Raw genomic sequence first — 15948 nt, forward strand, 5'->3', positions numbered from 1 at the left:
TGGCTGGGGGCGCCGGGGGCTGGGGGGGGGGGGGGGGGACACGGTCAGCCCCAGGAGACAGCATTCTGGAATAGTCTCCGCAGGCCGGCCGAGGGTACCGTTCCGGGGAGGCCAGGGTCAGGCCGGGCTGGCTGGAGCCCCGACACATCATTTGAGGGGCCCAGTGCAAAAGGAATACGGCCCAGCCCCTAGTTCAAAATCTGTCAATAACTTCATGACGGCGACAGTGTTAAGCCAAGCCCCGGGCTCTTGCCTGAGAGCAGAGCCACGTACGGCTGCACATACTACATAAGCCACACATCCGGGACACCGGCCCTGCCCCCCGGTCCCCCTGGCGGGAGCTGCCAGCAACCCCACGTGCTCAGGAAGGTCAGAGTGCACGCCGCTGGGCCCAGAGGGCCACTTCCGTGGCCCCGAGTTAGCCTGAGGCCACCAGAAAGGGGCCCGTAGTTCTGAGATCAAATCCCGGCTCTTCCCTCCTCCGAGCTATGCTGTCGTAAGTGTATCACTTGACCTCTCTGAGCCTCAGGTTCCCCACCTGTAAACTAAGGTGGCCATCACCCCCTCCAACAGGCTGATGCGGGAGTTCAGGGAAGGGGTGCATGTGAAGGGCGACGCCCGCCCAGCACTTAAAGAATGGGCATGGGGGGAGGGGCAGGCCTGTTTTGGGGAGGGGGGACACAGAGGCAGAGGAGGATGGGGTCCAGTCACCGAGAGGGCCACCCCACCCCGTGGGAGGAAGTGGGAACACCAAGGCAGACTCAGTCCCCCACTCCAGTAAAGCAGCCACACCCAGGTGGGGACGTGGAGGAGGGGTGAAGTCAGAGGCCACGGAGCAAATTCCCGCAAAATTGCGAACACAAAACTAGGCGCGCACTTGAATGTGAGCTGGCGGGAGGGAAGAAATTCACCATGCCCGTGTTGCCAAGCGCCCAAAGATTGCCAACGGCACAAAACCCAGCAGAGTACCCGCGCTGTTCTGTCTGGCCCATTTCTGCGACACCTTTGTTCTGTGTTCGGGGCTGTGCACCGTTCTGTCGCCCCTCAACACGACCCTCCCTCGGCGATCGTATTGTCTTTTCCGTGAAGAGACTAGAAAGTCTTGCAGAATTGTTGCCATTAGCGTAACCGGAATGTGTCTATTTTTGGCGGATTAGGACAGTTTCCTTCACGATTCCGACTGTCGGAGGTTTTGTTTCTGTTGCGACACAGGAAGAGGGGTTTTGTTTTTGGAGCTTCGGGGAGCCGACGCTTTCAGGCTTCTGCTGAGAGCGTTCCTTCCCATCACAGTTAATTTTGGAATAATCGATAACTCGGAAAAAGCAGCCACGATGTGACCTCAAGGCGAATGCAGAGGGAATTCAAATGAACTTCTTACGTCTTTTTCATTGTGGTGAAACACACAGAACATAAAATCCACTGTCTCAGTCATTGTCACGTGCCCAGTTCAGTGGCATTAAATCCACTCACCTTGTTACGCGACAACCACCCCCCCATCCTCCTCCAGAGCCTTTTCATCTTGTGAAACTGAAACTCTGTCCCCGTTAAGCACCAGCTCCCCAGTCCGTCCTCCTTTCCAGCCCCGGCCACCATTCGACTTTCTGTCTAGCCTGACTGCTTCAGGTACCTCCCATAAATACCTCGGAATCACACAGCGTTTGTCTGTTTGCGTCTGGCCCGTTCCACTCGGCATAGTGTCCTCAGGGTTCATCCGTGCTGTGACAGGCATCAGAACATCCTTCCTTTTTAGGGCTAGTCCATGGTGTGGATGGACCCCGTTTTGGGCATCCGTTCATCCATCAACGGACACTTAGGTGGCCTCCACGTCTTGGCTGTCGGGGATAACGCTACTCGGGACGTGGGTGTGCAAATATCTCGTCAAGACCCCGCTTTCAATTCTTTGGGGTATATGCACCCAGATGTGGAATTGCCAGATCATACGGTAATTCTGGTTCAGTTTTCAGGGAACCTCCGTATCGTTTTCCACAGCAGGAGCACCACGTTATATTACCGCCCAATGTCTCCACATCCTCGCCACCGCTCGTCATTTTCTGTTTTCTTTTTTTTTATATATATAGTTTATTTATCTATTTTTGAGAGACAGCGAGTGCGTGAGAGAGGGGCAGAGAGAGAGAGAGAGAGAGAGAATCCCAAGCAGGCTCCACGCTGTCAGCACAGAGCCTGACCCGGGGCTCAAACCCAAGAACCGAGAGATCCTGACCTGAGCCGAGATCAGGAGTTGGGCGCTTAACGTCCTGAGCCACCCGGGCGTTCCTGTTTCCTTGATACAAATCTTCCTAAGGGGCGTGGATGGGTTTTGACTCACATTTCCCTCATGGTTCAAATGCATTTTCACCTTGTCGTGACGTTCTACTGGACTACCTAGGTCCAACCCCTGCTTACTCTTCTGTACGACGCGTTAAGTTACTGATGGGCGTGTGTCCCAGTGTCTTTAGGCCGCTGTGCTGTATTGGGCACCCTCCTGCCCTCCACTACCGGGGAAGCACCAGGTTTCGTGAGGATGAGATGCATCCTGAGCTCTAAGAAGCAAGCTGATACCTTGAGATGCACGAGGCGTGCTTCGTTCACACGGAGATATTCAGCTGCACGTATGCTGTGCCCTGCAAATCCAGGGGTCCTGCTCAGCGTGATTTTGCCAGGATTCCCATCCAAAAAAAAAAAAAAAAAAAAACGACAAAATGCCTATATGACAGCGTGGTCTATTTAGAACCACAGAGCCCGTATTATCGAGAACATTCTTAAAGGAGAAACCTTTCGCTTTTACTAGATTCGCTAAGAACTGAATCCCCTCCTCATGACGTGACTCGTACGATAATTGAACAAATTTGCCAGAAACAAGCTCCTGGCTCCATGAATGTCGAGCTTCATTTCTCCTGCCCGCACACGCACACCCGGGGTCAAGGGGCCACAAGAAAGGCTGGCAACACAGTACAACCATCCCAAGGGATCGCCCCCCGTGGGCGCAGCTGGGTCCCCAGAATCCAACCTGAGCCTGGAGTCCGTGGTATCTCAGCTGTCTCGGGAAGGGGACACACCCCACCAAACCCGCTCTCCGTCACCTGGACCCCAAGGCGGGGACAAGTCGGAGAAGGAAGGAACGACAGGTATACCGGCTGTCATCAAAATATCTCACTCCTGCACGTATAAAGAAATACGGGTGATGGTGTGAGCCCATTGCGTGGGCCCTCGCGGTGAGGGCGCCCCTGGAAACACGCTCACGGTAAACCGCCAGTGCAGGAAGACCTCCGTGTTCCGGGTGTGGATTCAAGCGGCTCGAATCCCAGGGTCCCTTCTGGTGAACACGGTCTGTGCTGTTAAGACCCAGAGGGTCCCCTTCCCAAGCCTCCCGATGGCCCTGGGCCAGATCACCTGAGGGATCAGTGCAGGTCGAGATAAATATATGGCAGCACCCCCCGCCCCCGCTTCCCACCCAACCTGATGCCAAAACCCGGGGCCGACCCCCGACACCTTGCCCGGACCATGGAACTGCCAGGAAGGTTCTCACCTTCCCCTCGGCCAGCCAAAGTTTGATCGTGCAAGCCCACCCAAGCCACTTTCCCCGCCCTGTCACCCCCTCACCCGCCCTGCCCCTGCCTCAAATTCCCGGCCTATCGGTTCGGAGGAGGTGAGAGACCAGAGGGCGTTGCGCACCCCCACTTGCCAGAGGAAACCCCTTCCCCTCTCGCCCCCCGAATTGTCGGGAAGGCGGCAAAACCGTCACAACCGCTTTCCGTCGGGCCTGTAAAGCGCAGAACTTGGGTCAAGGTTCTCTCTGTTCCGCAGCAGGTGTAAACCTAGCCGAGTGTTCCTCGAGAGGGAACTTGAAACGAGGGCAGCCATGACATTGGGTAACCAACGCTCAGCCGGCCGTGACCCTCCAGTGCTCCCAGCTCAAACCACCCTGCCTCCCCCACCCCCCGCCACCCCGCCCCCCGCCAAGAACGCGCCAAGCCTTCCTGCAGAGTGCAGCCTGCCCGGGAGCCGAGGCTGAAGCAGCTGTGGGTCTCCTTATCATCGATAATGAATACGGGTACGTCTGGGGTCAACACGGATTCGGAGAAGGATACCCTTCTGGGTAGGAACCCAGCGCATGGTTTGAAATTGGAGAAAATGATCGGCGGACCGCGGCCGCCGCACCGTCCCTCCCAGGGAAAGAAGCCCAGGGCGGGCTCTGGCACTAGAAAGACTTTTCTCCCAAGTTCCCAGCGGCTGGAACCATCGTCCTTCCTGTCATCATCCCGGGAAGAAAAACTCAGTCCTCAGGAAGCGTCGCCCGCGCCGCGAGGGGCTCCTCGTGACAGGAGCAGCTCTGGAAACGATCAGAAAACATTAAAGGAGCAAAACGCATTTGGCCGCGTCGCATCTGTGGGGCAAGATTCCGCTCTGCCCCAGACTAAGCCTCCGCTCACTCAATTAGGTCGAGGAAAATGGACAAGGGCTCAAACTCATCGTCGAAAAGATCTCATTTCTTAGCAAATGCGGTTTACTGTTAAAAGGGGGAAGTGGTCTGCTTCCTCCGTGAATAAAGACAATTTGGGGAGATCCTGGGCACAGGAGCCAGAGATAAAAGGGAAGACATATCTTGACGTATGAGTTCACCAGCCGATGCCCGCACACACGCGGAGATCTGAGATGAAATCACGGAGCTAACGACCACTGAAATGTTGCAGGACATCGCGAATGACATCATGGGTCCCCGGCTTCGTCGCTAATGTGTAACGGGCCCGCTGATAATGCAATCAGAGACCGGCTGTCAGTCTGTGCGGTTGAGATACGCTCAGAAGACGTCTGCTGGGCCAGATTCAAGCTCCCCCGGGCCTCAGTAATGCCGCAGAAATGACAAGACCCACTTGCGGGGCGAGAAGCCGGGCAGGTGAAGAAAACTTACCTGCAGCGAACAAGGAGCCACACGGTTTGAAATGTGAGACCTCAGTTGGGTAGAGAGCACCATCCCAGGGACGGTCAGGCTGCTGCACAGTCCGAAAAGTTGGCCGGAGTTTCGGCAAATTTTACGAAGCACAGGCCGACTGAGAGCTTCAGAGGCACCATACCAGCGGTCGGTCCTTTGGGTGTTTTCGTAACGGGACCGCGTGGGGGGAAGCGGAAGGGACCCCAGAACGCTTGCAATCTTGTCGACCCTTTGTGTTCCTGATGCGTGACTCAGGGCACAACAGGGTGCTCTCCCCAGCGCCGCTGAGCAGGGCGAAGACAGACCGCGTGGGCCGCTGGGCGGTTTAGCAGAACCCCTTCGGGCCGGGCGGGGGGAAGAGGGAGCTTGGGTGGGTCTGGCAGGGAGGGCGGCCAGCGGGGAAGAAGAGGCAGGATGAGCAGAGTCACGGGAAGGGGCCCCGAGTATTTGGAGGGACCGTGAGGAACCGGGCTTGGCGTTTGAGGGACGTGGTTCGGGAGAGCCCGATGTCGCCGGGGCCCCGAGGGCAGAGAGGAGAAAGGGAAGGGCCCCGTTCCTATCCAGCCGCCTGGACACCCGCGTCCCTGCTCGGCTGGGCTCGACACGCCCAGGGTGTCCCCAACGCCTGCTCACGTAACCTCAGCACCCCTGCCGGCAAGTGGGTCATTTCCTTCTCCCTGGCCCCTTCCCGGAAACGGCCCTGGCACTCATGCCCAGAGGGACGGAGGTCCTGGAGGGTCCGAGCCGCCAGCACGGTTCCTGGGAGTCGGAAGTATCCCGGCTTGGAGCTACTTCTCCCGTAAGGGGTTCTCAGGAACCTCTCCGCCTCGTTGTAGAAAGTTACACTGGGCTTCTGAGCACAACTGAGAAGCTTCGAATAAGTATACTTTATTTTTTTACTGTTTATTTATTTTGAGAGAGAGAGAGAATCCCAGGCAGTCTCCAAAGCTTCGAATAAATATACTTTATTTTTTTACTGTTTATTTATTTTGAGAGAGAGAGAGAGAGAGAGAGAATCCCAGGCAGGCTCCAAAGCTTCGAATAAATATACTTTATTTTTTTACTGTTTATTTATTTTGAGAGAGAGAGAGAGAGAGAGAGAGAGAGAGAGAGAGAATCCCAGGCAGGCTCCAAAGTTTCGAATAAATATACTTTATTTTTTTACTGTTTATTTATTTTGAGAGAGAGAGAGAATCCCAGGCAGTCTCCAAAGCTTCGAATAAATATACTTTATTTTTTTACTGTTTATTTATTTTGAGAGAGAGAGAGAGAGAGAATCCCAGGCAGGCTCCAAAGCTTCGAATAAATATACTTTATTTTTTTACTGTTTATTTATTTTGAGAGAGAGAGAGAGAGAGAGAGAGAGAGAGAGAGAATCCCAGGCAGGCTCCAAAGTTTCGAATAAATATACTTTATTTTTTTACTGTTTATTTATTTTGAGAGAGAGAGAGAGAGAATCCCAGGCAGGCTCCAAAGCTTCGAATAAATATACTTTATTTTTTTAATGTTTATTTATTTTGAGAGAGAGAGAGAGAGAGAATCCCAGGCAGGCTCCACACTGTCATCTCAGAGCCCGACTCGGGGCTCAGACCCACAGACCGTGAGACGGTGACCTGAGCCGAATCAAGAATTGGAGGTTTAACCAACCGAGCCGCCCGGCTGCTCCCTGATAAATATACTTTAATGAAATACCATGCAAACATCCAGAAGGGGGAACATCACTTGCCGCCTTTCCCACATGTGCCTGCCCAGGGAACCCTTCCGTGTGGAGAATCCCTCAGCGTGGGGATCCAAGGAACACACTTTGGGAAAAGTTCAGGAGAGCTTGGTCCCAGGATCCTCGCGACTTCTAGAATTCAACCTGCTATCATTTCCTCCGCAGGGCGCATGCCCGGGGCACAGGCCGGCCTCCTCCGCCCCTCAGTCGGGATGACCGGGAAATGCAGTCAGGGGTTCAGCGCCACGTTGAATCAATCCTGAGCCCACGGAGCCCGGTTTAGCTTTTTTTTCCTTGTTTTTGTACAGAACGTGAGTTGTCTTTTGGTTTCACTGTGTATTTCGACACAACCTCAAAGGTGCAGAAAAGCTGCAGAGATCATGCCGACAACACGCAGATGCCCTTCACCTAGACCCACCGTCACCCTGGGCATTTCGCCCGTTGGCTTTCTCGCTCAGCCTTTCTTTATACATATGCGTATCTTTGTCTCCGAACCACAACATTGCCGACAACCCGTGTCGCTGTGCCCTTCTGGTCGGCTCACGGGACCCGAGGCCTTCACGTGGGAATCTGGGGCGGAGGGTGGGGGGGAGGGGACTCCATTCCACCCATAGCAATCCTTAAATATTCTGGCGCGTATCTTTTAATCACAAGGACGTTTTCTCACGTAGCCACAGCACAACCGTTCTTTTTAAGAATGAATGGGGCTTTTAGGGTCGCCTGGGTGGCTCAGTCACTTAAGCGTCCGACTTCGGCTCGGGTCCCCGATCTCCCTGCTCATGGGTTCGAGCCCCGCGTCGGGCTCTGTGCTGACAGCTCGGAGCCCAGAGCCTCCTTCGGATTCTGTGTCTCCCTCTCTCTCTCTGCCCCTCCCCTGCTCATGCTCTGTCTCTCTCGCTCTCAAAAATAAAATTAAAACATTAAAAAAATTTTCTTTTTAAGAATGAATAGGGCTTTTAAGAAGGTTTACGGCAGCAAAGTTATTAAATTCTGACAATTGGCCATTGAAACAATATCCTCCGATGCGTGATGCCCACTCAGATTTTTCCGGTCACCCCCAAAATGGTCTTTGCCAGCACTGAATTTCAGAAGACAACCGACCATGGCATTCAGCGGGATGCCTTTCTGAGTTTCCTTTATTGTGGACGCATCTTCCGTTTTTCCTGTGTCTCCATGACGCTGGCACCTCGAGGGCAGCTACGGAACTGAGGCTGTGCCCGCGGTGCTGCGGTCGGGAGGCACACGCCGTCACTGGGTCCCCACGCTGGCGCTGTCGACGCGGATCCCTCGGTGAGGGTGGCCTTCTCCGGGTTTCTCCAATCGCCCCTTTGAATGGAGTTGAGTCCCTTCAAAGTGTCCCGTGGAAAGATGCCAAGAAGCTCGATCTACGCTACACTTTCGCCCGAGGGTCTCATCTCCGTCGGTGAGCGTGCCGCTTGCCTCAACCACTCCCTGCTCCCATGGTTCTAAATTTGCAATTTCCGGAAACTACCATTCCACCCACATCTGTCAGCTGGTGTCGCACCCTAAAGAGCTTTCTTTTCTCCGAGGTGGGTTTACCTATCCATCTACTAATCCACTCTCACGTGTGGAATCAGGGATCCACACTCTCACGATGGGATGATGATCCGTTGCTGGCATTATACTCTGTGATGCTGGAATGCTCGGCCTTGGGGAGCTCGAGTGGGTCCTGTCCTCGTACGTGTCCCTGGATGGGGGGGCTCATATATAAATGATCTGCAGGGAGCACACGAGCTGCCTGAAACCACACCCGAGGATGGCTTGTCTGTGTGCTCTGCGAGGGGGGTGAAGGTCCAGTAGCTTCCATCACATGTGCAAAGGGGCCGTCACCTCCCCCAAAACGCAGGGAGGCTCCGGAACTGTCCATGTTATGGCAGCCGCCTCCGGGTCACAAATGAGCACAGGCCGTGCTCACGGTGTAGCGCTCACATGGGGGGGTCCCCCGAAAGCCCCCACGCGCTTCAGCGTCACATGATGTCTACAAGGCAGAAGGTGGCTCTGTCGGGTCACAGGGGAGCTTCCCCGAGCGGGGAGGAGGAAAGTGGGGTTGTCACTGCCCCTGTCCCCTCGGAGCCAGTCAGTAGGGGCCTGAGGGTGTCTGGGCAGCGAGCTATGAAATCAGAAGCTACCTGGGCAGGACTCTCGGAGCGAACCTCGGTTCTGGGGCCTCCACAGGGCAGAAACGGCTTCAGCCGTGTGGCTAATCTTCGGCCGTAGTGAGCAGGGAGGCCAGGGGCCCGCACGCCCTCTGGGCATGAACGTCCAAAGGTGTCACCATGGAAGACGCCCCCGCACGGGGACCTTGCTGCGACACTCCCAGTGGTTGCCATGAGGCAGGCGCCTCCCCCCCCGCCCCCGGCTCACTCAGCACTTGACACGAGCTCGGGTGTGGATGAACACCACCCCCGTTCTACACCCCAGGAAACTGGGGCCCAGACAAGCTTCACCCACCATCCCCCAGCTCGTAAGTGGCCCAACAGGCCTTGAACTCAAATCCGCCGTCCCGTCCGCACGGGCCAGACGCCCCGCTCAGGGCAGAGTTCAAGCTCGAAGCCCTGAGAAAGGGGCCGTGGTCGACCACAGGAAGCACCCCTAATTCCACTCCGTACCGGTGCCCCTTGCCACGTGACTGCAGTCCCCCCCCCCCGCCCCCAGCCCTGCCCACAGCTGCGGGTTCGGCCACGTGACTCACTTGGACCGGGAGAATGTCAGCTGCACATGCAAACAAAGGCTTGAAAGATGCTTTGGGGGGGCGCCTGGGAGCTCAGTCGGTTGACCGTCCAACTTCAGCTCAGGTCACGATCTCGCGGTCTGTGAGTTCGAGCCCCGCGTCAGGCTCTGGGCTGACGGCTCCGAGCCTGTAGCCTGCTTCTGATTCTGTGTCTCCCTCTCTCTCTGCCCCTCCCCCACTCGTGCGCACGCGCTCGCTCGCTCCCTCTCTTTCTCAAAAATAAATAAATATTTTTTAAAAAGGATGCTTTGGGGACTGGGCTAATCACCTGCACCTCTGCTAGGGCTGCAAGAAGGCTATGCCCACAGGAGCCCTGTGGCCCCCGGAAGAGTGGACACACGGAGCATGTCCTGGCCCGGAGCCAAGCCCAGCCGAGTCCACTGCGGATCAGCCAAACCCCGGCCGGTCCACAGACCCGCCCCTCGGACCAGGCAGCAAGGCAAGAAATACATTCTGACGGTTGTGTGCCCTGAGTTTGAAATGCTTTGTTACACAGCACTCCTGGGACAATCGCTGACTGATACATCGATGTTACTGGGGACCCCCGATCTCACGTCACCCTCGCTTTCTACATCGGACCGATCGCCTTCCTATCTTGTGAGTGCCTGCGTCTCTGAGCAGGAACCTCATGGTCTTCTCCTGTGGTGGGGGGAGTCTGGGGGAAACAGCTGGACGAAAGTCACAACCGTAGAAGACAGGATGCACTTTCCATCTGAGTAACGCGTCAGTCTGGCCCAGCGCCCGAGGCTAGAGGAAGGGACAGAGAAGGGCACCCAGGAAGGGCACATATAAGGGCCTTTGTGGAAACGGCCTCCGTGAAAGAAGCAGCCCCGAGCCAAGACTGGGAGGTAAGGCCCTGATAAGGGCTGCAGCCATGGGAGCATGCCAGAGCCAGCTGGACCTCATTATTGGTCTGATTCTCTGACTGGAGGCCTCCTGGGGACGACCAGGCCAATTACAGGATAGCGCTGAGAACAGAACAGGACAGAAATCCCTGGGACGCTCTCTGCTTCCCCAGGAGGGAGAGTGGCTTCCCAGAGAATGGGTTCCCAGTGACCTAAATGCAAACGAGATGGCAGGTGTGGGCTTTCCTTCGGGCACCTTGGCCATTGTGCCCGGCTTCCGCCCTTCAAAGCATGCACAGTAATGAGGAAGGGCTGTGGTTCAGAGCTAGGAGTCTCACCCGGGCCCTCAAGGGGACCTCGGCATTCCGTTGACCTCCTTGGCTCCCCTGCGGCCATCTTTCATCGGGGGCTCTCGAGGGAAATACCACACAGGACTGCCCGTCTCTGAGTGCCAAGCTGGCATGTGGCTAACCCCAACAAGGGTGAGCCCTGATCGCTTCCCCATCGTCACTGGCACCTCCCACACGAGGGCCCCCAGGCCTCAGACAAACACACCCCAGCGATCTAAAAAAGGAGGTTCAGGCTGAGTCCGCAAAACCAACACTCCCAACTCAAGGCCTTCGGAGAAAGATCTCTTGTTCTGAGAAGTCCCACAAAACGGCTGCGGGTTTGGGCGGGAGGAGAGCTCTTGCCAAGGGGCGCGCGGGAAAGCGGGAGCCCCGGGCCCACAAAGATGGCCCCGAGGGGCAGGGGAGCCGTGCCCCAGGCCTGTCGGAGTCTCCCGACTGGGAGCCCAGCGGGAATTTCCGGCCGAGGCCATCCCATTGTCTGGGGGGTTCTTATCTGCAAAGGCAGACGGCCCCTTTCACAGACATCTGCCAACCCTCGTCCCAGTCTGGATCTTGGGTTTCCACGGGCAGGCGAAGGCCAGTGTTAGAAGATGGGGCCACACGAGAGGGGCAGGCTCTGTTTACACACAGCAGTGCTGGGCGCCAGCTCCCATGGGATCGTGTGTCTGTGCGCACAGGTGGCCGGGAGGGCCATGCTCCGCTCAAATGGGGCCCGGGCAGCTGGTCTCCCTCCCTCCTTCTTTCCTTCCTTCCCTCCCTCCCTCCTTCCCTCCTTCCCTCCTTCCTTCCTTCCCTCCTTCCTTCCTTCCTTCCTTCCTTCCTTCCTTCCTTCTTTTCTTCCTTCCTTCTTCTTCTTCCTTCCTCCCTCCCTCTTTTCCTTCCTTCCTTCCTTCCTTCCTTCCTTCCCTCCTCCCTCCCTTCCTTCCTCCTTTTCTTCCAACAGATCAAGTGCCTTTTCTCTCCAAACCACAGTAGGATTTTACCAGTCAGTAGGACTCCCTTGCAGCCCACGGGTAGTTCGCAGGCCAGAGAAAGACTCGAGCAGGCAATTGTAATATATGACAACAGGTGACGTGACAGGAGCAGGGGACCGTGGGAGCCCACAGGAGTCGTCTCACACAGCCCGGGCCCCGCGGCTCTCGAAACGGTCACCTGTGGGGCCCAAAGAGGACCCTTGCTACCGCTCTCCAGGAAATGACGGCAAGGCCGGGATCCCTTGGGAAGCGCCGTGGCCCGACCATGTCGGTCCTTGAACGCACCCAGACCTTGGGGTCGATTATAGCTGGAATTACAGTCCTTGCGGTTACCCTTCTCAATCGCAGACCACAGCCTCTTTTCGGGCACTCCTGCCACCATTGGACGGGACACGCCTGCGCAAGGAAAAGTGCTCTGTCGCCATGACGCCCATCGTCGCGGGGACTCCCTAACAGCGCCGGAAGGTGACGCTGAATGGGGAAGAGCGACGTGGGCTCCTGAAGACCGACACGGGCCATTGGTACCTGAGCTCGCTCCCAGGCTACAGCAGAGGGATTTAAGGGCACACGCCCACAGGGATGCGGAGGGTGGAAAGGCGAGAACAGCAGCCACTTCCGGAAGGTACGCAGAGTCGGGAGGAGGCCCTGTCCCTGCAGAATGACCTAAGAAATTTGAGTCCCGCGGCCCCCGAGAGTCGGGTGTAGAGAAGAGATTGCCGACCTGGCAGAACCCTCCAGAAGCCAGACTCTGACCCAGAGAGCCTCCTCAGCCTGCCTTTGCAGGTCACGCTCTCCCGCGGTGCCTTCCGCTGTGGGGACACTATCATCTTTTCCTTCCAGAACGTGGGTTGTACCTCCTACTCCTTTTTCCAGAAGCAAACAGGGTGCTGTTAGCATTGTGGCAGATGTTGGCCAGAAGGTCACCAAACCTGTTTCCTCTTTCTCCCGGGCACCCAGCGAGACACGCTGTCCAGCCCTCTGCACGGGCATGTGACTGAGCCCCTCCCCGACGGAACATGCCGGAAACACTGTATGCCGCATCCAGGCAAGGCCTGTGCAACCCACCCCGCTCTTTCCTCCTGTTCGCCCTCCGCCAGCCCCCCGCGGGCTCCAAACGGAGGCCCCGAGGCTCTGGGAGGAGGGCAGAACCCCTGACGCGGAGAGGCCTGGGTCCCCGCGTGACCGCGTGGAACAGAGCCCCCTACCCCGCCTGCCCCGCGCAGTCTCGGACGACAAACACACCCTGGTTGGATTGGGTCACTGCAATCGGGGACTGATGGCTACGACAGTCAACACCCCCTGATTAATACGGGGTCCTGACGTGAGTCGTGAAACCCAGGGAAACCTGAGCAATCATTTTTCGGAGCACAGCCCCTCATCCCAAGCAGGTGAGTAGTTAAGCGTCTGCTGAACAAATCAATGAACAAACAAGACTGCTTTTTGGCTGCGGTTTCACAGTCATGTCTGCACGGGCAGATGGCCTGGAGAACAGGAGACCCACACGGTTGATTCGTGAGGGTAACGGACGCCGGTGACGTTGTTCCTGTTATTCTTGGGATGAGGTTATTTTGTGAGAGACACATGGGGGGCGGGCCTCTCCCACGTTATACCCGGCACGCGTAAAAGCATCTACGCACACGACTTCCAGACAGAAGCTTCTTTTATTTTTCTAATTGTTTTTTTAACGTTTATTTATTTTTGAGAGACAGACGGCGTGAGCAGGGGAGGGGCAGAGAGAGAGGGAGACACAGAGTCTGAAGGAGGCTCCAGGCTCTGAGCCGTCAGCACAGAGCCCGAGCCGGGGCTCGAACTCACGAACCGTGAGATCATGACCTGAGCCGAAGCCGGACGCTCAGCCGACTGAGCCCCCCCCCCAGGTGCCCCCAGATGTTTTCTTGCAAACAAGAGATCATTTCTCCTTGAACAGGCAGGATCCGGAGAGGGGACCTCCCCTCCCAGCGACCCAGCTCTGCAAACCCACCCTCCCCGCCCCCCACCTACTCAGCCCTGCTCCCCTTGGAAGGCACCCCTCCCACCCCACCGCCCACCACAAACGCCCTCTGCAACCTTCAAGGCTGAGCTCAGATGTCACCAGGCCAGAATTCCCCACCCCTCCCGTGTCCCTCCAGGACTCCAGCACTGTGCTGTGGCATCTTCCCACTCTGCCTCACGGCGCCCAGAGGACAGCAGGCCTGGGGGGGAGGGGCTCAGCGCCCCTGCGACCGCCTGTGACCACCACCCAGATGCCCCCCCTTGCTAGCTGGGATGATAACAAGTGCCCGCCCATAGAAGGTTTGTGAAGAGTAGAGTTAAGGATGCGTGGAAAGTTCTTAGAAAGGTGACCAATCCGTACGGGTCATTGAATAAGGCTTGGCTCTGCTGTAAAGGCCGTGCCCGCATCCGGATCTCACGATGCCTCGTGAGCCCCCGAGGGCAGTGCCCACAGCCTCCTGACCAGTGAGTGGCCGGGAGCCTGGCACTTGACATACTGCACGTAGGACAGACCTGAGAGCTTGACCAGCCACCAGGGAGCCGTGACGAGGCCATGTGTGCTGATGGAAACCGCACGGCCAGCTGGATTAGAGGCAGGATGTCCTGCGACCTCGGGACTGTCCCCGCCATCAGCCCAGCCTTGCCGAGAGCCCAGCCAGAAACTCAGGCCCGGGGGACGGCGGAAGGAAGCAGGGACCCGTAGCCAGAGAAGACTCAGGAGAAGGGTCAGCCCCCCCAGAAATGGGGGTGAAGCACCCACTAACCGCCAGGTGCCGTTCTCAAGTGAACAGGGTAAGGAACTCCCTGCCCTCCTGGACTTGACGTCCAGACAAGCCAACACATAAAAACTAGAACCAACCCAGCCAATAATTAAGCACACAAAGCAACATCAGCGGGTCCTGAGTTCTAGCATGAAAACTGAAGGCCCGTACGCGGGGATGAGGTGCTGAGCCGGGCCGGGCGGGTGGGGGCGAGGGGCCGTTTCGGTGTCCGGGCACGTTTTCCTCAGCACGTGACTTCACGGCGGACGCACGAGTGGGGCGAGCAAGCCACCCTGTGGGTGTCTGATGCTTTATTCTCAGGTCCACTGCCGACCTCGGATCACGTACGACGTACCCCAGCACACATTCCACATGCCTTTGGTTGTGTCTGGGGGGCCTACCCGGTCAGTCGGGGACTGCGCTTGCTGTGAAGACGGGACACGGCACCAACCATCTCTGCGATGGTTCATTTTAGGAGTCGACGTGGCTGGGCCACCGGGTGCCCAAGTAGTTGGTCACACATTACCCTGGATGTTCCTACGAGGGTGTGTTTAGGTGGGGTTAACATTGGAATGGGTAGACTGAGTAAAGCAGACTGCTCTCCCGCTGTGGTGGGCCTCGTCCAATCCGTTGAAGGCCTGGGTAGAACAAACAAACAAACAAACAAACGAAAAACAACTCCCCCGCAGGCTGCCCCCGGACTTCTCTGCGACATTAGCTCTCCCTCGTTCTACAGCAGACCGCTTTCCAACTTGAACTGGAAAATCGACTCCCTTGGGTCTCAGCCTGCCAGCCCAGCCCAGCCCAGAAATTTGGGACCCCCCAACCTCCGTGACTGTGCGAGCCAATTCCTGTAATAAACCTCTTTCTATATAAACACACATCATCATATCGGTTGTGTTTTTCTGGAGACCGCTGGCTGATACGATACTATATCGCCCAATAATTTGGAGGCGAAGCCCCTGGGAGCAATTTATTTTACAAGTTAAGGGCTAAGGACTCATTTACGGTCCCTGGGGAGCAGTGTGTTTTCCCCAAGGACCATATGAACTCGAAACCTTTCCTTCTTTCCCTGCTCCCTTTGGCCGCCAGGAATTCGCGGTGCCATCCCAACAACCCTGGAGGACGTCGTGGGCAGCAGAGGTTTTTCTAGTCCCACCTTGTCCACAGTTTCTCCTTCCCTATTTAATGTGTGCTTTCCCTTGACCCTGACTTCTTATTTTCGGGTATCTGTTACTTCTGCAGAGTGCTGGGAGCCGAGGATGGACGGCCGGGCCAGGGTTTTGTCTGGAGGGTTTTCTTCCCCTTCCCACTGGCCCCCGGACGATCCGCTGGGAAGGAGCGGGCTGACAATACGCACTCGGGGGCTGGCCAGACCACAATCGGACGGCCGTCCACACCGCCGTGGTGAGAACTCACCAGATAGTTTGGGAGGCCTGAAGGCCAGCCTGGAAGGACGGCTTCCGCAGGCATCGTGAGCAACCTGCCGTTGGCTTTGGTTAAGGTCATCTGCCTAAGCTGCCCATCGCCAGGACCACCCGAGCCGCGGAAGGCCACGCACTCAGGCCCGAGACCTGGGGGAACCAAGGAAACGTGTCGACCGTCCCAGCCCACCCCGGCGGTGAGC

This window comes from Acinonyx jubatus, chromosome D1 (genome assembly GCF_027475565.1).
Source record: "Acinonyx jubatus isolate Ajub_Pintada_27869175 chromosome D1, VMU_Ajub_asm_v1.0, whole genome shotgun sequence".
Lineage (NCBI taxonomy): Eukaryota > Metazoa > Chordata > Mammalia > Carnivora > Felidae > Acinonyx > Acinonyx jubatus.